Raw genomic sequence first — 26,273 nt, forward strand, 5'->3', positions numbered from 1 at the left:
GAGCCAACAATGCCACTACTTAGTGTATATCCAAAGAAATGGAAATCAGTATGAAAAATAGAGGTCCTGATTACCACATTCATTGCAACATTATTCACAAAAGTCAAGGTATGGAAATAACCTGGGCATCCACTAATGGATGAATGCATTCTTAAAATATTCTATGTACTCATACATATGATGAAATACTATTCGGCCTTTACAGATAGGAAATTTTGTCATATGCAACAAATATATGAAACTAAAGGGCATTATGTTAAGTGAAATAAGCAGGGGCCAGCATTGTGGTGTAGAGGGTTAAGCACCTCCTGTGATGCCTGAATCCTATATGGATTCAGATTCAAGTCCCATCTGCTCCACTTCCAATCCAGCACCCTGCTAATCGGCCTGGGAAATCAGGGGAAGATGGCCCAAATACTTTGGCCCCTGCACCCATGTGGAAGACCCGGAAGAAGCTCCTGGCTCCAGGATTTTGATTGGCCAAGCTCCAGCCACTGTGGCCATTTGGGGAGTGAACCAGCAGATGCAAGATCTCTCTCTCTCTCTCTCTCTCTCTCTCTCTCTCTCTCTCCTTACTCTTCTTACTCTCTCTCACTGTAACTCTGACTTTCAAATGATAAATAAGTAAATCTTAAGAAAGAAAGAAAGAAAGAAAGAAAGAAAGAAAGAAAGAAAGAAAGAAAGAAAGAAGGAAGGAAGCCAAACACAGAAAAACAAATGTGCTTGAGGTCATTTATATGCTGAATCTGAAAATGTTGAGCTCATGGAGGCAGAGAACAGAATGGTGGGTACCAGAGGCTAGAGCAAGGGGATGGACTAGGGAAGTGGAGTCGTTGACAGTGGATACAAAGATATAGTTAGACAGGAGGATGAAATCTGGTGTTCTGTTGTCTAACAAGTTGACTACAGTTGATGAAATGTATTGTGTTTTTCAAAATAGCAAAAGAGGCTTTTAAATGCTCTTACCCCAAAATAATGATAAATATTTTAGTTATAGATATGCTAACTAGTCTGATTCAATCATTCTAAGTGAATACATTTATCAAAACATCATACTGCATCCCATATATATATATATATATGTATACGAATGATTTGTGGGTTAAAAATAAAACTAAAAACAGCAACAACACAGGTTGGTGGCAAGTGAGGTGCATACTGAGTGAGATACTATTTAATCACAGGCTAGGAAGTATTATTATGCCTTTATTCTGTTCTTTTCAAAGCAAATTGGCTTTTTAATATTTCATCTTTGTTTTTGTTCTTAATGGAAACTTGGAAGTGCAGAGTATAGAGGAAGAACTTTGGACCAGGATTCAGAAGTTTTGAATTTTAAGGCCAGATCTGCCTTTAAATAGCTATCTGATTTGAAGTAAGTCTTTCAACTACTATCTTTGGTTTCTTAGCTACAAAATGTGGATTACCAAATAATAACTGAATTTCTTTCAGGTACTATATTCAATGGCAGTCATTCTATAGGTCCACAATTTGCCACTTTAAGTTAAGTAACAAATAGAATTTTTAAAAAGAGTAAAATTTCAGGTGAAAATACCTTGATTCATTATGTCTTCAGGACTTCTGTTCCTTCTCCACATAATCGAACGTGAAAGCAGCCTGAGGGATATGGAAGGACAATGCATCATCATTATCACGATTAACGGAGCAAAACCCGGAGTTGGATTGTTGCTGTAGAAATCACAAATCAAAACTTTGTTGTGGCCATTCATATTCCATAGTCCTTTCCCATAGGATGTTCCTAGTGATTAATCATCTCACATCAAAAGAGACATGTCTACTTTAGTCAGTATTTGTTGTATCAGTCAGATCTTGGCTATAAGCAGGCAAGAAAGAAGTATACCAAGTTATGCAAAGCTGCTATAAATTATATTCAACTAGTTCCATGGTAGATATTGATATTAATTTCAAATTCTTAATTCAAATATGAACAAAGCACAAAACAATTATTTTAAAGCACATGACAGTGTGCGTGCGTGTATGTGTGCGTGTGTGAGAGAGAGATAGAGTGTGTGTGTATGTGTGTAATGAAGCATTATTTGATAATGAAGCATTATTTGGAGGTGTGGTAGTATTAACATTATATTTATTTAAGTAATGGTTACCATTTTTCTGCAGTAAAATTTATTTAGAAATCTGATTATAAGTTGAACCAGTTGTGGTGATTTTAACCCTAAGTAACAAAAATCTGACCAAAACGTGTATAAATCAGTTATGGAGTTTTTAGCCTCATAACGAGGAAGTCAGAGGCAGAAAGTTGTAAGTGGAGCAGTGTCAGCAAGGGTCCATCATTTTTCCATCCTTCCTAGCACATTGACATCCCATATGGGCACAGGTTCGAGTCCCAGTTGCTCCTCTTCCAGTTCAACTCTCTGCTGTGGCCCGGGAGTGCAGTGGAGGATGGCCCAATCCTTGGGCCCTGCCCCCGAATGGCAGACCAGGAAGAAGCACCTGGCTCCTGGCTTCAGATCGGCGCAGCGCCAGCCGTTGAGGCCATTCGGGGAGTGAACCACTGGAAGGAAGACCTTTCTCTCTGTCTCTCTCTCACTGTCTGTAACTCTACCTGTCAAATAAATAAATAAAAGTCTAAAAAAAAGTCACTATTTGATATCCATTTTTCTAAAATTAAGAAAAACCTCAAACGGTAGAGTTAGAAACATACCAGGGGATTCCAATTCAATCCCATCAAGGTGGCATGTACGAATGCCATCTCACTAGTCCCAGTGATCAATTTCTGTTCACAATTGATCATAATGATAGGACTAAAAACAAAAGGGATCACATAAACAAGAATAGTGTCTGCAAATACTAGCTGATAGAATCAAAAAGGGAGAGAATGATCCAACATGGGAAGTGAGATACACTGCAGACCCATAGAATGGCAGATGTCCTAAACAGCACTCTGGCCTCAGAATCAGCCCTTAAGGCATGCGGATCCAGCTGAAATGCCCATGAGAGTATTTTAGGCATGGAAAGCCAAGACACTGGGGAAAAAAAAAACCTAAATGAAAGATCTCCGTGAGTGAGATCCCAGTGGAAAGAACGAGTCATCAAAGAAGGAGGTACCTTTCTCTGAAGGGAGGAGAGAACTTCCACTTTGACCATGGCCTTGTCTAAAAATGATCAGAGTTGGTGAACTCAGGGGGCTTCCATAGCCTTGGCAGCTCATGACAAGAGTCTAGGGTGATTACTGATGCCATAAACAAGAGTGTCAATTTGTTAAGTCAACAACAGGAGTCACTGTGCACTTACTCCTCATGTAGGATCTTTGTCCTTAGTGTGCTGTACATTGAGATTTAATGCTGTAACTAGTACTGAAACAGTATTTTTCACTTTATGTTTCTGTGTGGGAGCAAACTTTTGAAATCTTTACTTAATGTATGCTAAACTGATCTTCTGTATATAAAGAGAATCGAAAATGAATCATGATGTGAATGGAAGGGGAGAGGGAACCATCACTTCTATCAAATGGCCATCTTTGTGTCACCTCCCTGTGCTTACACCAATCACCAGCAAGAGGAATAAAATGACCACAGCTGACATGGATAGAAAACCTGCACTCTGCCCGCTCCTTGAGCTGAGGGCAGAGCTCACGAAACGTACGGCCACCTAATAGCTGAGTGAACATGGGTAAGGAAAGGCTTGAAGCGGAGGCTCTAAAGGCAAACAATGGGAACACCAACAAACCTCAAGCTCCCTGAAGGAAAATTCATAACGCACACAAGGAAAAGCCCTTCATTGCTGGCTCTGGGCAAGTCATCAGGATGCCAAGGAATTAACTTCTCTCACTCTGCATTTCACAGTTGCAAAGTTATGTGAACATGACACTCCTGTAACCAAGCCACATGTGACTCAAGAGGAATAAGGGGAGCTTCCCAACAGCTATGGATTCAAGGGAGAGATGAAGTTGCTTGCTTTTCTCTAATCCACCCTTTCTCACTCTTCTTTTTCCCCACCTCATAAACACACAGTATAAGATGGACTCTAAAAGAGTGAAAATATCGTATTCCTTTGAAATAACAGCACTGCTTATGGGAAATATCTCGCTGAATATATATGCGTGTGTACATTTGCTCATGTGTACACATACATGCATGTGCATGTATGTATATACTTTCTTTACAAGTAAAGCAATTAGAAAACAGATACAGAGCAAAAGGAAGAATCTTAAAACCTCAAACCCTACAGTCAGAAATAATCACTGTTGGGGCCGGCACTGCGGTATGGGTTAACGGTCTGAAGCGCCGGCATCCCGTATGGGCTCTGGTTCTAGTCCCAGCTGCTCCTTTTCCGATCCCACTCTTTGCTATGGCCTGGGAAAGCAGTAGAAGATGGCCCAAGTCCTTTGGCCCCTGCACTCTTGTGGGAGACCCAGAAGAAGCTCCTAGCTCCTGGCTTTGGATCAGCGCAGCTCCAGCCATTGTGGCCTTCTGGGGGAGTGAACCAGCAGCTGGAAGACCTCTCTCTCTCTACCTTTCTCTGTAACTCTGTCTTTCAAGTAAAAAAATAAATCTTTTAAAAAAAAAGAAATAATCACTGTTGATGTAAGATTATATAATTTTATAGTTAAAAATTCTTTTCACAATAGCATTTGTTGATTCCACCAAACAAAATTGAGCACAAGAGAGGTTTTACATTGTCACAGACTCAATTTTCAATATCATTCTCAAAGTTCACACTATTAAAATGTTAAAAATGTCTTCTTTATGTAAACTTCTGGGCAAGAAAATCTCACCACACTGAAATGGAAGAAGTGAAGCCAATAAAATGCAACATGAATGAATCAGCTGTAAACAGCAGTCCTGGCACCGCTATCCTTGCACTGTGCTAGAGTTATTAAGAAAAACATGAAAAATAAGTTCTGACTCACCGACCTTTATCACCCAGTCTCCAAGGATAGGAACCTTCCCAAGAGCAGCTGCATCTCTAACCCACGTGTTCTGTTGGCATTCTTTCTCCTTTGGCCACTCTGGTATTGACTGGCACCTTTCCTGTATTCCATTTTAGTGCCAACCCACCATCAACCAAGCAACAAAGTAACATTAAACAGAAATGATACCCAACAGCATTCTTCAAAAATGGAAATGAGAGTCTTCATTAATTTAGAAAGTCCAGGACAGCATATTAACATTTTCTCTCCATGATTAAGTCAATGACTAAACAAGTACTCATAGCCACGTTACCCAGGCCATTTGCTCTGCTCATTTCCTCTGGTTAAAAGCAAGCATTTGATCCTTCAGTCTGAGGCTCTACAAGTTAAAGAGATGAGCTTATCTCAAGACAAATATCAGTTCACACTGAAATCTAGAAAAAGATAATTCCCTGTGGTTCTATTGTGGGGTCCTAAGTAGCACATGTGTGCTAACAGGGCTGTAGAGAGAAAAATAGAAAATGTTGCTGATGGCACAGTTACAAAATGAGAGCTTGTTCCATTGTATATGCTCTGTCACCTGTCCTCCTGCTCATGGACCACATCCTTGCCATGGCTATACTGCGAGGATATTTAAAGCAAGGACATGTAAACATGGCACCCTGAAGTCACTATATTTTGCCTTCATTTAAACACAACCTCTTGGGTCATTCTTTAACAAAAGATTGGGGGCAGATATAGAAGAGCCTTCTTCATTATGTGGCAAAAAGAGAAGTACCTTTAAAAATCCTCTCTGCTATAATCTACTGCCATAGTATTAAAATTAATAAGTGATGATAAAATCTCGTGTTGTTGGCTATAGAAGGAAGTTTTCAAAATAAAGAATTTGAATAATAATTATACACATATGTTTATACTGTTGGAAGCTGCTCTTAGTGTCAGGTTTGATTGGTGATGTTACAGGATTGTCTGTAATTCATGCTTCATGGAGAGACAGATCTTTTTATGTCAGAAGGTAAATGCAAGATTGCCTGTTCTTAAACATAAATGTGCCACTTAGCACTTGAATGTAAATTATGTATTACTGCTGCTGTGATTTGACAACCTGATTATTAGGGGGCATAAATTTAAGGTACAATGGCACCTGGGTATATTTAGAATGGCCTGTAGCTGAAGTGTAGCTGTCACAGAGAGAATTCTGGCATTTGCTTGGAGAAGACACAGCTTTCAAAGGGCATGGTATTAGCAATAGCAGGTCACTAAGAACTGCCTCAGGAAGTTACTGATTCCTGGAAACTATGACTGGTGCCTTGAAATCCTGGGAGGTTTCCAAGACTACGTGGCTAAAGCAGAGGTTAGCACAATTTATGCTTTGGTTCCTATGTATCTCCCTGCTGGTAGAGAAAGATGCAAGCAAGCAAGCATGGTAGGTTTGATTTGATTTTGTAGGGGATGCATTAACATTTTATTCATTTATTCAGTCATACAACAAATATTCATTGGAGATTTTCAGCATAGCCAGCATTGTAATGCTGGGCACCATCTGGGTTCCATCTCGGCTATCTCTTGAGGAAAGAGACAGGAACATCATGCCTGAATTCCTTGGAAGGCCAAGGATGCAGGAAACAGTCCTCTTGTGCCCCAGGTCATGGTAAGGCTCACCTTGGCCTTGGACATTATGTTCCAAGACACAGACAAGGGTCTGTTTATCACACAGGATGTTCCTCCTTCTCCTCCTCGTGAGAGATAGCTCGATGCATACTGACACATGGGCAAAATTGTTTGTACTGATGTGGACAAATATATACTTGGTGTTATCTGGAGGAAATAAAAGCTGCCAGGAGAGGCAAAGAAAGTTTCCTTCTCCACTAGCAGAGCGGTTCCCTCTGGCCTCTGCTTTTGCCTAATCTCTTGTGTTTGTTTTTATTCATTGAGAGCCATCCCCTCTTCACCCTGGAGAAGTTGCTGCCCAGGTCATGGCATTGTGTTAGATGCTAAACATATCATGGTGAGGGAGAACAAATAATCTCATTTCCTCAGGAAGTTTGAAGCTTAATGGGTAAGAATGACATTACTCAGATGATTATATAAATAAACGTAATAGTGCTACTGTGATCAATGTTGCCGATGAAAAGCCTACGGTACTGTCAGGGCATACCAGAGGGAAATGTGGTATAGTCAAGAGACAATTGAAATCAAGACTTAAAAATGAGTAAATATTATTATGTGAAGGGAAAAGGGAGACTAGTCCATTCACTTGAATATGCGCAAAGGCTCTGCTATGAGAATGTGCACATTTAGGAGATGGGTATGTCAGTATGGCTAAAGCAGAGAGGAAGTTCAGGCCATCATAAGATGAACCTGCAGAGGTAGAAGCGATCCACCAATAGGGCTTATATAACTTATTAAAAATAATAGTCTCAACAATGTAGACAAAATTGTAGCAAATGATTTTGAAGGGAAAATGGACGCTTATGCAAGAAATTAAAGTCAATGTGTGTTGATTTGCTAGTATTATATACAGTAAATCATACTAGGTTCTGAAGAAGATGCAAAAGAAGTATAACATCTATGTCCAAAATGCATAAGAAGGCCAACTAATAGACAGTGAAATATATCTCATGCTGTATAGAACATTTTTCTGTAATTTACTGGAGGAAAGTATGTAAGATGACAAGAAGGAATGGAATCTGGGGAAAACAAAGGAGAAAGATTAGATGAACAGTCACTAGAATTTCTACCAATAGAAATGGAAAGGGCGGCCTAGCTTCTATTGACAGGGGTATCAATGTGGGCAACTACCAAACACAGACCAAGTCCATTTGAGGAAAATGTTGGAAACTCCAGTCAGAGCTGTGACGGGGTAAAGGCTTAAAGATGGTATAGCACAGCAATATCTTACACTTATATAATGTTTATAATGCTTGTGTCTCCTTTTATTGAACTCTTTAACTTATAATATCAATAAATGTCCCAAATAATACCATGAGAGGTGAAGCAGTTTTAGTATTTATCCTCATTTAACTAAAACCCAAAGAGGATAAATAATTTGTCCAAAAACAGGCAGTTAGCAAATGATTGAGCTAGGATTAAAACACAGATTGAGGCAAGAGCTGTGGCAGAGCAGGTAAAGCCGCCGCCTGCAATGCTGACATCCTATATGTACACCAGTTTGAGTCCTGGTCACTCCTCTTCCAATCCAACTCCCTGATAATGCACCTGGGAAAGCAGAAGAAGATGGCCCAAGTCCCTGTGCCCCTGCACCCATGTGGGAGACCTGGAAGAAGCTCCTGGCTTCTGTCTGACCCAGCCCCTGTCATTGTGACCATTTGGGGAATGAACCAGCGGATAGAAGATCTCTGTGTCTCCTTCCTTCTCTGTAACTCTGCCTTTCAAATAGATAAATAAATCTTTTTTTAAAAAAAAAGACTTTTAAAATGAAGCAAAGCAATTCTAAATACTATTGCCTTTAACAGACTGAGACATGATTATTACATTAGCATTTCGACTTGCCCTTCATGCTGATTGAGTGTGCACTAAGTGTACTAGAACAGAAACCCCCCAGCACAGGGCCACAAGTTCTACAGGACACAGCCTCCAGCCTGGAGAAATGAGTGCCAGGGGTATAAGGGCAAAAACAACAGCATCTGCTAGATACAAACATTTGTAAACATGAACCTGAAAATGGATAAATTGTCATTCACTCAAAAGAATATTATGCAAAAACTCAAATGCCTGCTGTAAATATGTATTCACAAACATGAATAAATTTTTAGATAATGAGAAAAAATGGAATTTGTATAATAATAATTACCAGATGCAACATTTACATACAGTTTAAAAGAATACAAAACCCATAGCAAATGCAGGAATAGAAGGCACATTTAGAGAACAAAGAAAGAAAAAGGAGATCAAACAGAGGATCTCAGCTTTATTTCTAATGTTTTGTTTTCAAAAAAGAAAAGAAAACATGGAGCAGCCCATTTAGCCTAGCAATGAGGATACCTGTGTCCCACATCAGAGTACCTGGGTTCATTCCCAGACCAGCTCCTGATTCCAGATTCCTACCAATGCAGAAACTGGGAAGCAGCAGTGATGGCTCAAGAAATTGTGTTCTTTTAACCCAAATTTGAGGTCTGAGTTGTTTTCCCTGCTCCTGGCTTCCTTTCAAGTCCAGTATTGGCCATTGCAGTCATTTGGGGAGTGAACCAGAAGACGGAAATTCTACTTCTGCCTGTCTGTCTCTGTCTCTCTCTTTCTCTCTCCCTGCTTCTCAAACGAATAAATAATAAAAAGGAAAAAATGCAAAGTATGAAAAACTTGAGTATAGATAAATATGTATGCCTTATAATATTTTCCTATTTGCTTGAAATTTCATAACAAAAAGTCTTAAAGAAGTAAGCTAGTCCATCAGTCCGGGTTGTTCTTGTGAAAGAGTGAAGTGAAGGAGGTATACAGAAAAAATCAACAAATAAAACCTGGAGAACATTTCACGTGAAAGTTTTTGCTATCCAGTGCTGGTAGAAATATCATTGACTTTGGTGCAGAAGAATTACATGGATATAAAACATGTAAGTAATGTTTATAATAAGCAAACTGATGAAATCTTTACTTAATACATACTAAATCGATCTTCTGTATATAGATAACTGAAAATGAATCTTGATGTGAATGGCACGGGAGAGGGAGCGGGAGATGGGAGGGTTGCAGGTGAGAGGGAAGTTGGGGGGGGAGCCATTGTAATCCATAAACTGTACTTTGGAAATTTATATTTACTAAATAGAAGTTTTAAAAAAATAAGATAAGTAGAAGGATTAAAGAAAATAATTGGTAAAGAAACTTGAAAAGAGTAATGGTTACACAATGTAAACTAATACAGCTGTTACCAATGTGCAGTGGCATTTTGAAATGTTCAAACACTTGGTGTTAATTGTTGCATACTTATGGAAATTATTGCTGGTCTTTTGTCAAAACAAAACAGAATTATCTCTTTCTCCTTCTTCCTGCTCTGTCATGGTAGTAGGATTACAGCTTTGGATAAAATTTCATGCATGTTTTAATCATTTGGAATTATGGAAAGCTGAAACTTCAAAAAATATTGAATGTTTTGCTTTACACATAATTACAGCAAGTGTGACAATACAAATATACCTCACAAACACCAAATGGTTATGATATGTATGATATGCCAGCAGCAGAGTAAGTGCATTAGTTATAAAACCTTGTACAATATAACCCTTTCATACAAACCTGTTATATCATTTTAGTATTATTACTATTTCTCAACTAGGGCAAGTGAAACACAATTTAAGTGACTTGCCCAAGAATATAAATATAGGATATGGGTGGCCAAGCCTTGAGAGAGATTTAATTAATTACCTCATAAAAAGCCTTCATTTTAGTTACTCTGTAGTACAAAAAGAAAAAAAAATAAGTCAGATTCCATTGTACAAATTTGCTGATACTTCTCAAAGTAAGTTTGTCATTACTGGATTTTGTAAATATTTTGGGTCAAGCAAATCCATTATAGCATTTTATTGTGATAAAAATTTAACCTATTTGCCATAATTACTTTTACAGATCCAATTGTTCACTTGAAATGTTCACATTAAATTATAACATGCAAGTGAGATAAGGCGATCTAGGACGCTCCTGACAGGCATGCACTTGCTAGAACTTCAAACACAGAGATTCGCCGTAAGAAAACACTTCAGAATATATCAAGATGGAAGTCCAGCATCCCCTCCCTGAACAGAGAGTGCTGCCTTGGGCAGGGCATGTAATGCTTCAGCACCTGGCAGGTGTCTGACCTTGGCCTTTCCTTTGCAAACTCAGAAAGTGCTGGTCTCAGTGGGAGAACCTGTCTGTCACAGTATGTTCAGAGCAGGTGAATAGTTGTCAGGATGATTCAACACAATTCCTCAGGTTTTGTACACACTAGTCCTGAGCTGTGACTGCTTCCCTTGCCTCTCACGTGAGAAAATGACTCTGCAAGCTGTCTAGTTAATCTGCATAAGAACAAATGGCCAACTACATTGTGATACTAACAATCATAAACTTGTGCTTGTTTATAGTTTTTATTTCTTTTCCTGAGCACTACAGGTCAGTTGCAGTGATACATGTGAGTTGATCACCTAGGGTGATCAAGAACAGGTACGGTCTTACTTATGTTGTGCTAGGCCCACTGGGGTACCTCCATGTGTCTACTTATCCTGGGATCCAGACTGACAGAAGAGTCACTGCATGTGGCATACTTCAAATGCAGATAGAGACAAATCACGCATGCTCATTTAAAGCTTCCGCTCAGACACAACACACCTTCTAGTTACAATCTTTCCATTGACAACTGCACGTTGCACTACTGTGGATAAAGTTAATGGGACAGAAAATGTTGTCAGAACTCCATATCCACAGGTCTGCATCCATGAATTCAACTAACAGGAAGTCCAAAATATTTGAAGCAGATAAGGATTTGCCAGAGAAGCGCATGTCATGCCCAGCCATCCTGTTAATGAGCATGGCAGTAGCTCTCGACCCGGGCCTAAGCCTCTCCTGCAGCTGAATAGTAGCCAAGAAGAGGAGTTGAGGTGGTTTCCATCTGTGTTCTCCCTAGCTAAAGGGCATTGGGATGAACAGGAAAGGAAGGACATGGAATTTAGGGACTCAAAATGGGAACTAGAGATGAGGGAGCCTGTGGAGATAGCCAAGTCTGGGCAGTGCAGTGGGATTGAAATAATTGTTCTCAATAAAGCTATCACAGAACTTCCAGACCACGCTTGCCCACTGGAGGGCTTTTTGGACTTGAGATATGTGTAGGATTTTCCAGCCAAAATGTGCTTCAATCCCCTGATGACTTCTGGTCAAAACAAGATCCAGCAAACGAATTTTAATGCACCTCCCCATCTTTTCAGGAAAATTATGGCTTCCCCTCTTTTCAAACAGCTGAGGCAGAAGGGCAATGTCCAATCCATGCCCATCTGAAAGAATGATGAAATACAGGTTGTGTAAGGATGTTATAAAAACCAGCAAATTTTGGCAAAGTTGTCCAGGTTAACAGGAAGAAATGGCATCCACACTGAACAGGTGCATCCAGAAAAGGCAAATGGCACAACTGTCCCCATCGGCATTGGCATTCTCTCCAGCAAGGTGGTAATCATCAGGCTAAAGCCAAGGCAAAGATGGCAACCACAGAAAGACTGTGATAGGAAAGCTCTCTGAACGGAAAGCCACACCTAACCAAACAGGAAAGGAAATAGGATGAATACAAAGAAAAAACAGTTGAGAAGGCTCAGAAACAAAATAATCGTATATATTTATATAACAGATGTGTAATCTTATATACAACTGTCACATAAAACTGCTAAAATGAAAAGAAGAAAATATTTGCAAAATATTATCTATACTAAAAATGCACAGATTTTTTTCTTGTCATTATTCCCTAAGCAATACTCTATGACAACTATTTAAAAAAACGTTTACATAGTTTGGAATATTGCAAATGACTTAGAGCTGATTTAAAGTATATGGAGGGTATGTGCAAAGGTTGTGTGCAAATGCTACACCAAAATTTTATATGAGAATCTTGAGCTTCTGCAGAGTTTGATATCCTGTGGAATAAGGGAGTGGGGGAAGAGTGGGGGTCCTAGAACCAATCCCCAGCAGATCTCAAAAGACATCTGTAGACTCCACTTAAAGAGAAGAACTGTGATTTTTGTGTTAAACAAAGAACATGTAGAATCTTTTCATGAAAAAGAAATAATGCCTGGGAACAAAACAGTCCCATTTACTACAGGTAACAAACTATATCAAAGAAGGAATGGGAAATATATCCACATAATCCAAACATAAATGTGTGTGACAGCAATAAAGATTTAAGCTAGTTACAAAAATCACCTCATTTTAAAAATATAGGTGGGGCTGGCTCTGTGGCACAGAGGGTTAATGCCCTGGCCTGCAGTGCCAACATCCCATGTGGGCGCCGGTTCAAGTCCTGGCTGCTCCACTTCCCATCCAGCTCTCTGCTATGGCCTGGGAAAGCAGTGGAAGATGGCCCAAATCCTTAGGCCCCTGCACCCACATGGGAGACCTGGAGGAGACTCCTGGCTCCTGGCTCCTGGCTCCTGGCTCCTGGCACAGCTCCGACTGTTGCGGCCAATTGAGGAGTGATCCATCGGATGAAAGATCTCTCGGACAGCGCCATGGCTTACTTGGCTAATCCTCCGCCTGCGGTGCCGGCACCCCGGGTTCTAGTCCCTATTGGGGCACCAGATACTAGTCCTATCTAGCTCTCTGCTGTGGCCCAGGAGGGCAGTGGAGGATGGCCCAAGTGCTTCAGTTCCTGCACACACATGGGAGACATGGAAAAAGCACCTGGCTCCTGGCTTCAGATTGGCGCAGCACTGGCCATAGCAGCCATTAGGGGATTGAACCAATGGAAGGAAGACCTTTCTCTCTGTCTCTCTCTCTCAGTCTATAACCCTCTTTCTGTCTTTCTCTCTCTCACTGTTTAACTCTGCCTGTCAAAAAATTAAAAATAAAAAAAGATCTCTCTCTCTCTCTCTCTCTCTTCTCTCTGTAAATCTGACTTTCAAATAAATATATAAATCTTTAAAAACTATATAGGCAACAATGCTATAATAAACATAGGGAGACACTACTCCCTATGCTCCCAGTGGAGGGATTTCAACTTCTCTCGCTCACCTGCTTCACTCCTCTGAGGAAAGAAGAAGTGGTGAGTTTAGAAGCCTCTGGAGGCATGACTCGAGTCTCTGGTCTCTCTTTTGAAGCAGTCCTGTCTGGCAAGAGCGTGTTCTGGTATACCCTCTCTCATGAGATGTAAGTCCTGTCCCTCTCCAAGTGTGCAAGTGACTGTATTTTATGCAGGAGGAATCTTTAGAAATAAACATAGAAGCCTATTCCCAGATGGTTCCTCCTTAGATGTAGAAGAGGAGTGTTCTTTACCCGTTCCCCTTCAAACCCTACATAACAATTACAGCAACAACAGCAATTAATGTGTATTAAATACCTATAGCTTAAATATATGATCTCATTTAATTATCATAAGACTGAAAAATGCTGTTTGTTTTTCAATTGAAGACACTGAGCCCCAGAAGGGCTTTGTCATCCTCCCAAGATCACCCAGTGAATAGACTGGTGGGCCGAGGTTCAATGTCAGGTTCACTGGAAGTCAGAACATACAGTTCTATCTTGGCTCATACTGCCTCTGGGTGCAGTGGTGATGCTGAGGGTGGGAGTGTGCAGAGAAAGAAAGATAAGGCAGAGCGTCTGGGAGGCAAGTGTTTTTATTGTTTGGTTTCTGTATCTCTCAGCAAGTTGTATTGTTAATGATTTATGGTTTCACTATAGATATTTCTATATTTATGTTAATCACAATAGATATTAGTATATCTTTGATTTATCTCTGAATTACAATCTATCAGATTAGTAAAATATACTAACTTATTAGGAGATATATATATATATAGTTAGAGGGAAGTGATAAGACAGGGCTTATTCAAAGAAATTTTATTAGTGTAAATCTTACAAACATATCTCTAGTCTAATATAAATGTCTCCTGTGACCGAGTAGAATAATGACCTCTTCGGGGACTTACATCAAGGACAACCACCTGGGCCTTGTAGACTTTTGCACAATGCTTAAACCTTTCAGCCATTCATTATTTTTAAATAGTGACAATTGGAGGTGTGACCTCTATCTATATAATTATAAGGCTCTTGGATTTAGCTGGGGTTAAGATAAGAAAATTTTCATCAGTGACAGATGATGGGATTTTGGTTCTCTAGCTGATATTTCTGTATCTTTTTAGGCTTCCTTGTCTTAATTTTGATGCTTATATGATAACATGTCTCTCTTTCTTTGGACCCTAAGATTAATGAAATGTATTCCTGTAGACTTCTAATTCACATAGAGCTATTATCTCAAAATCTTGATATAAGGAAACACCACAAACCTCAATTCCTTCCTGCCCTTTTCTTCATGTTACTTGTCAAACTGTTATTGGAAATGAGCCTCTGACCTTTTTTCTACCACACAATTTCTAATAAAGATGCTGCCACACGGCCGTATCCTAGTAACTAGATTTTATGCTGAGAAAGACGATTAAGAGAGAGTCCAAGATAGGGCTGGTTTCGACCATTGGCAGAGGTAATTTGCTAGTCTTGCCCTCTTTCTCTATTTCCTTAATTTAGATGAATAACTGATCTAAGCTCAATGTTCTTTCAGATGAAAATACTGTCCTATAGGCCCTAATTAGCATATTTGCTTTTGATTACCTTGCAGAACTCTATTTGCTCTCTTTTCTTAAAAGCTTAATAATTCATATAGGCTCCAGAGGAATAAAATCACTGTGTGTGGCTGAAAAATCCCAGCTCCCCTGCTGAGGTTAAATGGCAGGCTTCAAAGAATTTTTAAAATAAATAATTGAGAGAGACATTCCATCTTGCCTCTTTGAACTGCTACATAAGCAGTTCCTTAGTCACCTCAATTTGCCAATGAAAAGTCAGTAGACACACGGGTAGGAACTAGAGACGTGGAAGTCCCCACATGCTAAATGCAGGGCACAGATTGGAACCGCTCTGCAGCAGGGCTCCTTGAGACTTTGGGGATCCTCCACGTTCAAGGCTGTGGGTCATCTTTGCCATCCAGAATCAAGGAAAACAATCTGGAAGAGGGACTAAAATGCATTTCTCTCACTGAGAACCCAACTTTGAGGAGCATAGAAGAGAAAATGTACAGGCACCCTGTAGAGGTACCCTCCACTCATAGAAAACTCTGTTGAGCAGGATAGGATAGACATGATAGACAGGTGAGATGGCCACCTGTGTTATGACATAGCAGTTTTGCCTTCCAATTTAGAATACCGGCACCAGTATCCCAACTCCTACTTTCCCTATGTGTCCTATATGGTCTTGAAAGCTACAGACAGGCAGACTTCCCGTAGCTTTAGCTTATTAACACAGTAGTGGGTACCCTGAAGCCACCTCTGTCTCCCATTTGCTGCCTTTACCTTCTTCCAACAGCTTTAATGATGGTGACTCGCTGGGCTGGCAGGTCTGTGGGAAGCAGATCAGACATGCAATTGGATTCACCCATCATTCTTTGATGTACCTAAAGTTAACTTCTCAGAAATACTACAAGTCTTTTCTAGAGGTGTACAGTGGCTGTCTATAGCTGCAGGATCTGCCTTGGCAGATTTAACCTACCTCAGATTAAAAATACATTTTACAGAATTTTGTCTATATTGAAAATGTACAGACTTCTTCTTTATTCCCTAAATAATATAATACAACAACTATTTACATAGCACTTGAACTGTAAGAGTGTGTGTTTTTTTTTTTTTTTTTTTTTTTTTAACAGGCAGAGTGGACAGTGAGAGAGAGAGAGAAAGAGAGAAAGGTCTTCCTTCTGTCGTTGGTTCACCCTCCAATGGCCGCCGCCGCCGGTGCACCGCGCTGATCCGAAGGCAGGAGCCAGGTGCTTATCCTGGTCTCCCATGCGGGTACAGGGCCCAAGCACTTGGGCCATCCTCCACTGCGCTCCCTGGCCACAGCAGAGAGCTGGCCTGGAAGAGGGGCAACCGGGACAGAATCTGGCACCCCAACCGGGACTAGAACCCCGTGTGCCGGCGCTACAAGGTGGAGGATTAGCCTAGTGAGCCACGGCGCCGGCAAGAGTGTTTTTGGTGATCTACAAATTACTTCAAGTATATTGGAGGTTATGTGCGGGTCCTATGCAATTACTACATCATTTTATACAATGAACTGAGAATCCACAAAGTTCAGTATCCAAGGAAAGGCAAAGAGGGGTGCCTGGAATCAATCCTCTAAGGAACTGAGGGACAGGTGCAGCTTTTGATCCCTTGGCAGCTGCTTTTCTTTTCCATTCAGTGAAGTCAGATGAATGTACTCTAACTTGGGGCTAGGCACCCTGCACTGGTCACTACTTCTGCAATACTGGGACTCCTTCCCTAAATGCTTCTTCAGGCATCTGCTACTTTTCTTTCATTCTCTGCTGCAAAAGGGCCCCATATGTCTTGTTTCATCACATTATGTTTGTAACCACAGCCGATTAAACAACATCAGTTAAGGACCATATGGTAAACTATGAAAACCCAAATCAAATTTATGTCTCCACATGTAATGTTTTGTGGACTTTTGACACTCACACAGCATCATCATGGGATTTGTCATATTTGCAGTCCGGCTGTAATGTTAGTTTTTTAATATTTTAAGCTGATTTACATTTTACTTCCATTAATTAATTTCAAAAGGAACTCCCATACATGTAGCATATCACTTGTCATAAACAAATAGTTAATAACGATAAATATGTCTTTTTTTTTTTTTTTTGGTCAGGCAGAGTTAGACAGTGAGAGAGAGAGACAGAGAGAAAGGTCTTCCTGTTCCGTTGGTTCACCCCCAAATTGCTGCTATAGCTGGTGCACTGCACCGATCCAAAGCCAGGAGCCAGGTGCTTCCTCCTGGTCTCCCATGCAGGTGCACTACCCAAGGACCTGGGCCATCCTCCACTGCCTTCCCGGGCCACAGCAGAGAGCTGGACTGGAAGAGGAGCAACCAGGACAGAATCTGGCGCCCAAACCAGGACTAGAACCTGGAGTGCCGCGCCGCAGGTGGAGGATTAGCCTAGTGAGCTGCGGCGCTGGCCAATAACAATAAATATACAATCATTAATATACAAAAATTTTCACCCCCTGTCATCTTTCAAAGTGGCACATACTATGATTTGAAAAAGAATCTTATGTAGATATTTTTAAATATTTCTTTAATATACATTATTTAATTTTCAAAAAAATTCTATGAAATTAGAAAAGCAAGTACAACCACTCAAATTTTAAAGAAAACAAACACTGAACCAAAAAAGATTTTTGGGGCTGCAGGATATGATTTCAGATGAGGCCCATTCTTTCTAATATTTTACAATTTTTATAGGATCAATTGTGGTCTAAGAGTATAAAATTCAGGACTTTAGATTTTCCAGAATAGTGCCTCTATTAATTAATTCTATACTTACTTACTAGCAAAAATGTTCCTTGTGACTATCCACATTTTGAATACATTAGGATTTGCTAATATAAATATATTTGAAAAACTGATAATGTATGAAACCTTGAAAAACTAAATACATCGAAATTTGGAGCCAGATGGCATTTTTCGTTCTAATTTTCAGATTATAAAAGCGAGAAATGGAGTGGGTGTAGTTGAAATGCCACTTGGATGCCTGCATCCCATAACACAGTGCGTGGGTTTGAGTCTGGTTCTGCACCTGATTCCAGCTTACTGCTAGAGCACATTGTGAGACGCAGCAGGTGATGGCTCAAAGACTGGGTCCCTACCACCCCTGAGGGAGACCTAGCTTGAATTCCTGCATCCTTACTTCAGGCTGACCCACGCCACCGCCAGCACCTTTGGACATTTGAGGAGTGAACCAGGGCGTGAATGGGAGTCTCTCTCTCTCGCTCTCTCGCTCTCTCTCTCTCTCTCTCTCTCCCTCTCAAAGAAAGAAAGAAAAAAAACAATAAAATATTTTTAAAGCCGGCGCCGTGGCTCAATAGGCTAATCCTCCACCTTGCGGCGCCGGCACACTGGGTTCTAGTCCCGGTTGGGGCGCCGGATTCTGTCCCGGTTGCCCCTCTTCCAGGCCAGCTCTCTGCTATGGCCAGGGAGTGCAGTGGAGGATGGCCCAGGTGCTTGGGCCCTGCACCCCATGGGAGACCAGGAAAAGCACCTGGATCCTGGCTCCTGCCATCGGATCAGCGCGGTGCGCCGGCTGCAGCGGCGGCCATTGGAGGGTGAACCAACGGCAAAGGAAGACCTTTCTCTCTGTCTCTCTCTCACTGTCCACTCTGCCTGTCAAAAATAAAAAAATAAAATAAAATAAAAAAAATAAATAAAATATTTTTAAAAATTATTCATTTGAAAGGCAGAGTTACAGAGAAAAAGAGGGAGAGAGAGAGGGAGGTCTTCCATCTGTTGGTTCACTCCACCAAGTGGCTGCAATGGCAGAAGCTACGCCGATCTGAACCCAGGAGCCAGGAGCTTCTTACAGGTCTCTCACGTGGGTGCCATGGCCCAAGCATGTGGGCCATCTGCTGCTGCTTTTCCAGGCCAGCAGCAGGGAGCTGAATCAGAAGTGGAGTAGCCAGGACTCGAACCAGTGCCCGTATGGAATGCTGGTGTCACAGATGATGGCTTTACCTGCTACGCCACAGTACTGGCCCCAAAATCAAGAAATATTCTTAAATATTTTTGATTTGTCCCAAATCAAACATGTTTCTATGAAATAAGAAGTAGCAAAAAAGTACAATTTAAATTGTAAAAGATGCCAGAGGTATTTACTGTAGTGTTTTATAAATATACAATAAATATATTTATATTGTATATTTATATACTATATAATTATATATTTATATATTATATAATATATCATATAACATACTGTATTGTATATAAATATACAATAAAAATAACATTATTATATGAAATTCCTCAATTTTTCAAATGCATAAACTGATTTATTGTGGTAACATGCTCTAATGATCTTGTTAGCTAAATTAATTAAGAGGTGAATTATAATTATCTAAAGCAAATACTGAAACTAAAGTTGCAAGCAGATATTTAAACATGAGAAAATGTCAATTTATTAGCCAAATAAATGAGATATTACATAAACATTCAATACAAAGGCAAGATAACTGCTATTATTATTATAATAGCATTGAACATTACATTAATTCCTGCTAATAAAAATGTTCTTAAATTTACATTTATCTATAGATATGTTGATATTCATTTGCCAATTTAATAAATGGTCATTTTTGAATTTTAAATGACTTAGAAAGATATCAAACAAATAGCCCTCCTTCCCTCCATTCATCTTTTTCCCATCTGATCTCTAAATCCTCTCCCCAGGAATAATCATTTGTAACACTTTCTTGTAGGTAGACTCTCCCAGATAAGTGTGATGTGCATGTATGTAGCTTGTTTTTAGGCCAATGGGATCCAAACATACTAATTTACATGTCACTTTGAATCACTTTTTCTTCATATTAGAAATATTTTAGTATAATCTTATATTGACCTATCACATTCTTTTAATGACAGGAGAGGGTTCATTTGAATGTATTGTTACCACTCGTATCACAGGCTAGCAAAATACTTCAGGTTTGTGACTCATGGGGTCTCTGTCACAACTACTCAGCTCTGCCATTGACGATACATAATTGATGGGAGTAAATACAACGCAGCACAGCCTGACAGAAACAGACTGTGGATTGGATTGTGCCCTCATGTTACAGTTTACTGACCCCTGAACTGTGTAGTCAGTCACCTGCTGGAGGAAAACTAGCATTTCCTGCATGTTGGCAATAACAATAACCAGCGCTGCTATGGAACATTGCTGTGTGTGTGTGTATGTGTGTGTGTGTGTGCATTGTGTATACACACGCACCTTTCTTTCCCCCTTTTACTACTGCTAAAAAAAAAAAAAAAAAAAAAAAAAACCTTGTATCCTTGATTCACCATCATCCCAGAAGATGTTCAGACTGAGGTTTTGAACAAATATCTTTATGCTTGAAATTTATTGAGTTTCTGAATGAATGCCTCACCTCGGGAGAGGAACACTCATCACCCAAATAGGAGTCCCAAACTAACAAAGGAGCTCTAAACCCATGACGAGTGACAGATATGGCAGTTAACAGTAACCTGGGTCGGCATTTGTCTTCACTGACATCCAGCCAGGCTCACTGGATTCTGGCTGTGTCACAGTGTACAGGGTGTGACTCTATCAGTGACTAGCTTATCCTGGCCAAAGGTAGCTGGCATATCCCACCTCAGAAAATAAGTTTTTTTTTTCTCTCACCATTCAAATTGTTCCATTTCTAGCCCCTCCCATTAACCCACAATTATCTTTCTTTTCTTGCTTGTGTCTCACTTGCTTCCCATCATAAATCTATGAAGCCCAAGATTGTTTATTCAGACTAAGAAGTTCAGTCCTTCCGGAGAAAGGTATCAGAAAATCCCACTTTGCTTCCAAAATTGCATCCTTCTTAATTATAATTGTTGCTCTTCCTGCCAAACACCAGAATCCAGCAATACTGTGATATCGCAGGCATGACCTACCACAGAAACCAGGGTTTGGGACAGCGCTTTCCCGTGAGGCAACAGAAAAAGGAGCTTCTCTTCCCAGGACTTCAACTACCTTTGGACTCCCTACCCACCCAAACTACAGGAATATAGGAAGCAAAGGCAACGTAGGAAACTCTCCTGAGGAAATTGACCCCTTTAAGCTACAACCTTGCAATGATTACCCAAGAGAAATCAAACAGATGTAGGGAAAAAATGAAATGTGTGAATCAAGTGAATTTACACAAGGAAAGGGAGTGGGCCCATGTGGATAGGCTGACACAGGATGCCCCACTGAGTTTGTACTCAAGACACTACTGGCAGGAGGGGCAGCTGAAAACGGGTACATTCTTCTTCAGAAAACCACAAAAGGGCTTTCTGATAAGTCACCTCACACCAACTCAGGACATCAGTTTGGGATATGAATTGGAAACGTCTGTTTTGACAAGGAGTCCCCCACTCTCTGCACATAACCTGTCATCTACTGTGTGTAACTTGGCTCTGCCCAGCTACCACTAAAGTTCGCTGAGCCTCACATCAACTGGAACTGGTTGCAGATGATGACACCCTCCCATCCAGTGCTGCCCACTCCACTGAGGAGAAGCCCGGCATCACCAGCATGCCAACCACCGCACGTCAGCATCAGGGCTAAGGGACACAGGAGCAACACCAGGGCTTGAAGGGACATAAAATGTGTGGCTGAGGTAACTCAATGTAAAAGCATGTCATTTTTGCCTTCCCCTAACACATATTTCCCCCTCCCTCCCTCCCTTCCTCCCCCCTTCTCTCTCTCTCTCTCTCTCTCTCTCTGTCTCTCTCTCTCTCTCTCACACACACACACACACACACAAACATATCCCAGACTTCTTTACAATAGCAGGAATGAATGCTGTGTTGGCCAATCCCTGTACCAAGAGCTAGTTCTCTGGACCTCTCTGTCAGCCTGGGTTAACAGTTTGGGAGTTCAGAACGTGACTTTCCTTCCAGTGAGTTCCACCTCAGGGCTGGTACAGGCATGGTGACCCCGGGCTGTCTAATCAAGTTTAATGGAAATTACCATACCCTCAGGGAGACTATTCAACTTCTTGACAAATTTGCCATCTATTTGCTTTTAAAATTCAGGAAAGGAAAAAAAATAAGATAAAATTCAAGAGAGGAACTAAAAGGTCTAGAACAGTCAAAGGCGGGATTCTCATATTTTACCTTGTTGCCAACAAGGGCTGCACAGTGGTCTTCACAGACAGAAGGACCCTCTCCAGAGTGTCCTGAATCCCTACCCTCCAGGAACCTTTAAGACGGCATTTTCCACTAATGCACGTACATGATTTTTAAGTTCAGAACACCCAGACATCTCATACTGTAGATTGCTTTTGTCTGTTTGAGCAAATATTTTATAACAGATAAAATAGTAGCCCAGAAGTCAGCATTTTTGCCACTCAGTTGGTTCATGGCTCATCTTAGTTCAACAACATTCAGCGAACAACTCTGATGTTTTTGTTTCAGGAATATTTAGAAGGTAAATTTGAGCTGTTTCAACAGAAACTTGAACTATGGATTTCTTAATTTTCTTTCAGTCAGTAACCTCAGAGGTCGCCTGATCGATAAGCCTCCCAGGCAGCTTCATCAAAATGGTGGTACCCACGATGGCTTCACTGACAAGGGATTGTTCAGTGAAAGCCAGCATCATGTTAAGCAGCCATGTTCAAACATGCTCCTAATTTTGAGCCCTCTTTGATTTCTATATTTATCCTTGTCCTCATTTCTAGGTTTATTCATAATTAGTCTAATCTCATTTTTATTTATTTATTTATTTATTTTTATTTATTTGACAGGCAGAGTTATAGACAGTGAGAAAGAGAGAGAGAAAGGTCTTCCTTCCATTGGTTCATTCCCCAAAGGGCAACCCGGCCTGGACTACGTTGATCCGAAGCCAGGAGCCAGGTGCTTCTCCCTGGTCTCCCATGCAGGTGCAAGGGCCCAAGCACTTGGGCCATCCTCCACTGCACTCCCGGGCCACAGCAGAGAGCTGGACTGGAAGAGGAGCAACCGGGACTAGAACCTGGCACCCATATGGGATGCCGGCACCACAGGTGGAGGATTAACCAAGTGAGCCATGGCACCGGCGTAATCTCATTTTTAGATCGTAGCTGTGGGGAGCAACTGGGAGCAACTCAGACTAGACTAAGTTACTGGAATTAAGACTTATTCTATGCATCTGCTCTCCCACAATATGGCACTGGGAGAGGAGCAAACAGCTTCTACGCAGCTGCCTCCAGTTCAACCAATAAGCAGCAGGACCTGCTCCTGATTGGAGGAGAGCAGCGTACTCGGCGTGTGGGTAGCAGAGTTGGGATTGGTGGAAGAGGACTATAAAGGAGGAGAGAGACAACATGCACCAGGAACATCTAAGAGGAACATCTATCTGAAGGAACACCTGTGCAGCCCCCGAGAGAGCCGGCCGGCGGTGTGCCGCTCCCCTGCGGAAGTGGGGAAAGTGGCCAGGGGGAACTGCCCTTCCACGGAGATGGAAGGGATGGCAGCCAACCCGGGAAGAACCAGCAGCAAACCCGGGGAGGGCCGAGCAGACGAAAGAACAGCGCAGGGTCCTGTGTCGTTCCTCCACGAAGAGGGGGAGCGACAGTAGCCATGTGAGTAGTGACAGAGAACTAACAGGTCTTCTTACTCCAGACTGAATATCCTTCATTATTTCAAGTGATCACCTATGGTATTGAGACAGGATAGAAGCAGGATTCACTAAATCAATAACCTGCCAAACAGACCACATATCCATTTCACAGTCCAAACATATATCCATCTCTAGCCACTGGTCTTTCCACTCAGCTCCAAGCAAATCAGGACAGGGAGCACCCGAATTCTAACTGCAAAAGACCCCATACTGCCCTGCTAGAGATGTCATAACCCACAATCATGCCCATAATAGCTCAATACCCTCAAGAGGTAACTTTCCTTGGGTGTTGGTAGTCAGTGTCACCACCATTTTCAATGTGCTGTGTGAAAAAGAAGCAACCACGTCTGTATAGAGCACCAGAATGGATGCAAACCAAAGTGCCGTTTGCTGAAATAGATGAGCCAGAAACCAAACGTAGGTGTTCATGCCTCTCCAACACAATAAAAACCCCTGCCAGTTTCTGTTGAGGAACCAGCCAGTGGAATCTCATCCCACTGCTGTCTCCTTTGTATTTAAGCATAAGCCTCCAGTACACCTTGTTTGCATTGAACCTTGACCACTTGTCAATGTCCATTACAAGTGATTCAGGAACCTCAAGTCTGTATCAGTAGAGTTTTAGTAACTGTACCATTCTTTTTTTTTTTTTTAACCAAGCATACTTCAAAGAGCACACACACTCTGAGTTTCAGGGACTATGCTTCTAAGGTGTCCATATAGTTGATCATAGTAATGTCAATGATAACTATAACAAACTAGTATTTAATGCCAACTGTATTCAAGGACTATTATGAGTTACTGACATACCATTATCTTTCTTTCTAAATAACCCTGATGTTGGATTCCCCAGAAGCAGATACTGGAACAGAGTTTGGAGGATGGGGGAGATAAGCTTTTTGGGGGAATGGGGAGAATCAAAACTGTAAAAAGAAGGAGATCTGTGAAAGGCAGTCCAGGTGCATAGAGGAAGAAACCAAATTGCTACATAGGCCTGATAAAGTCTCAGTTAATACGGAAAGGGTGTCAGAAGAAAATATTGCCTAACAAAGGCAGCCCCAATATGGGTTCAAAATGCTTGGTCCTTTATGCAGCTCAGGCACACATTGCTCAATCACTTATCAGACTGCCCTATCTCAGGTGATTTGACTCTTCACAGAGACAGACCCTGAAGCCTGACTGATGGGAGCTGTCTAAAGACTGTAGTCTTTGTGACTAGGCCACAAATCCTTCTTAGAACAGGACAGGCAGTACTTCTCCATGTATACCACAAACCTATAAGGCAGATGCTTTTATTCTTCCCATTTTAGACACATGGAAACTGAGGTATAGAGAATAAGAAACATGTGAGATAATACAGCTAGTAACTTAAAAAATTGATGAAAACCTTCATATTGTAACAAATATAAAATCAAATTGCAATTAATTTAAATGTACTGAAAATCAAAACTCTAGTTATTTCTCCTATACTGTGTCAGACAACATGCTAGATATTGGAGAAACTGTCAAGAATTGTAAGGTCTGAGATTCTCATGCTACTTGAAAGCCAACAAATTAGTCTTTCCCATTTCAAGGATGTTGGCAGAAGACATGAGACCCTGGTGTCAGACAGAAGGATTTGAATATTCACAGCACAGCAGGCAGTAGGAGTTTCATGTTCATAACAGTCTCTCTTCCCCATCACTTTCCCCCATCAAACTGAGTGCAACATAGAGACCTGCCAGATGGATACTGCACACACAGTGGGGCTGTGTCACAGCTGAGAAACATGGAGTTTAGGAAATCCTGTCTTTTGAAGATTACTTAGAAAACCTCCTCCACTTACATCCCAGGGGAGATATTTTTGTTATCCTAATCTGAAACAACAAATGAAAACGTATTTCCTTTTGCCCTATGATGAGACACTACATGTTCCAAGGCTCTTTGCCGTGCAAACATCCTTGGAAAGATAGTTCATTAAAAAAAGTTGAAACAAAAATGCATAAATGCCATGAAAAATCACCTCCCATATTATACAATGAAGTAAATGGTATAAACTCTGCCTTTTATCAATCTTAGAAAAACAAAGCCAAAACATGATCACGAAACAACAGAATTTCTATAAGATGGGTAAGGCCAGAAATCCATAGAAAGAGAGGAAGAAATCAACAATTTGTAAAGGTTTGGAAAGTCTTTGCTAACCAGGTGATATTTGTGTTGGGTATTGTTTACAAGTCTGTGGATTCACTGAGTGTGACGAACATAGGTCCTCATGATAAATCGCCAATGTTTAATAAGTTGTCTAGAACTTAACATGTTCCTATTAGGAAGCCAGGAAATTCACCAGCAGGCACAGGATATAAACTATTTTTACCATAAAATTTGAGTCCTAAAAATTTTAAACTTTGGGAGAATAAAGGCAATGGACATGTGCAAAACAGCCCTAAGAAGTCTAATGACCTTTCTTTCACGTTTTTTTCTTACTAGAAAATCACATTCTTCAGTAACTGGAACATGTATATATTATAGTTGATATTCAAATTAGCATATTTGAAAGGTTACTGT

Source organism: Oryctolagus cuniculus, chromosome 12, assembly GCF_964237555.1.
Source record: "Oryctolagus cuniculus chromosome 12, mOryCun1.1, whole genome shotgun sequence".
Taxonomy (NCBI): Eukaryota; Metazoa; Chordata; class Mammalia; order Lagomorpha; family Leporidae; genus Oryctolagus; species Oryctolagus cuniculus.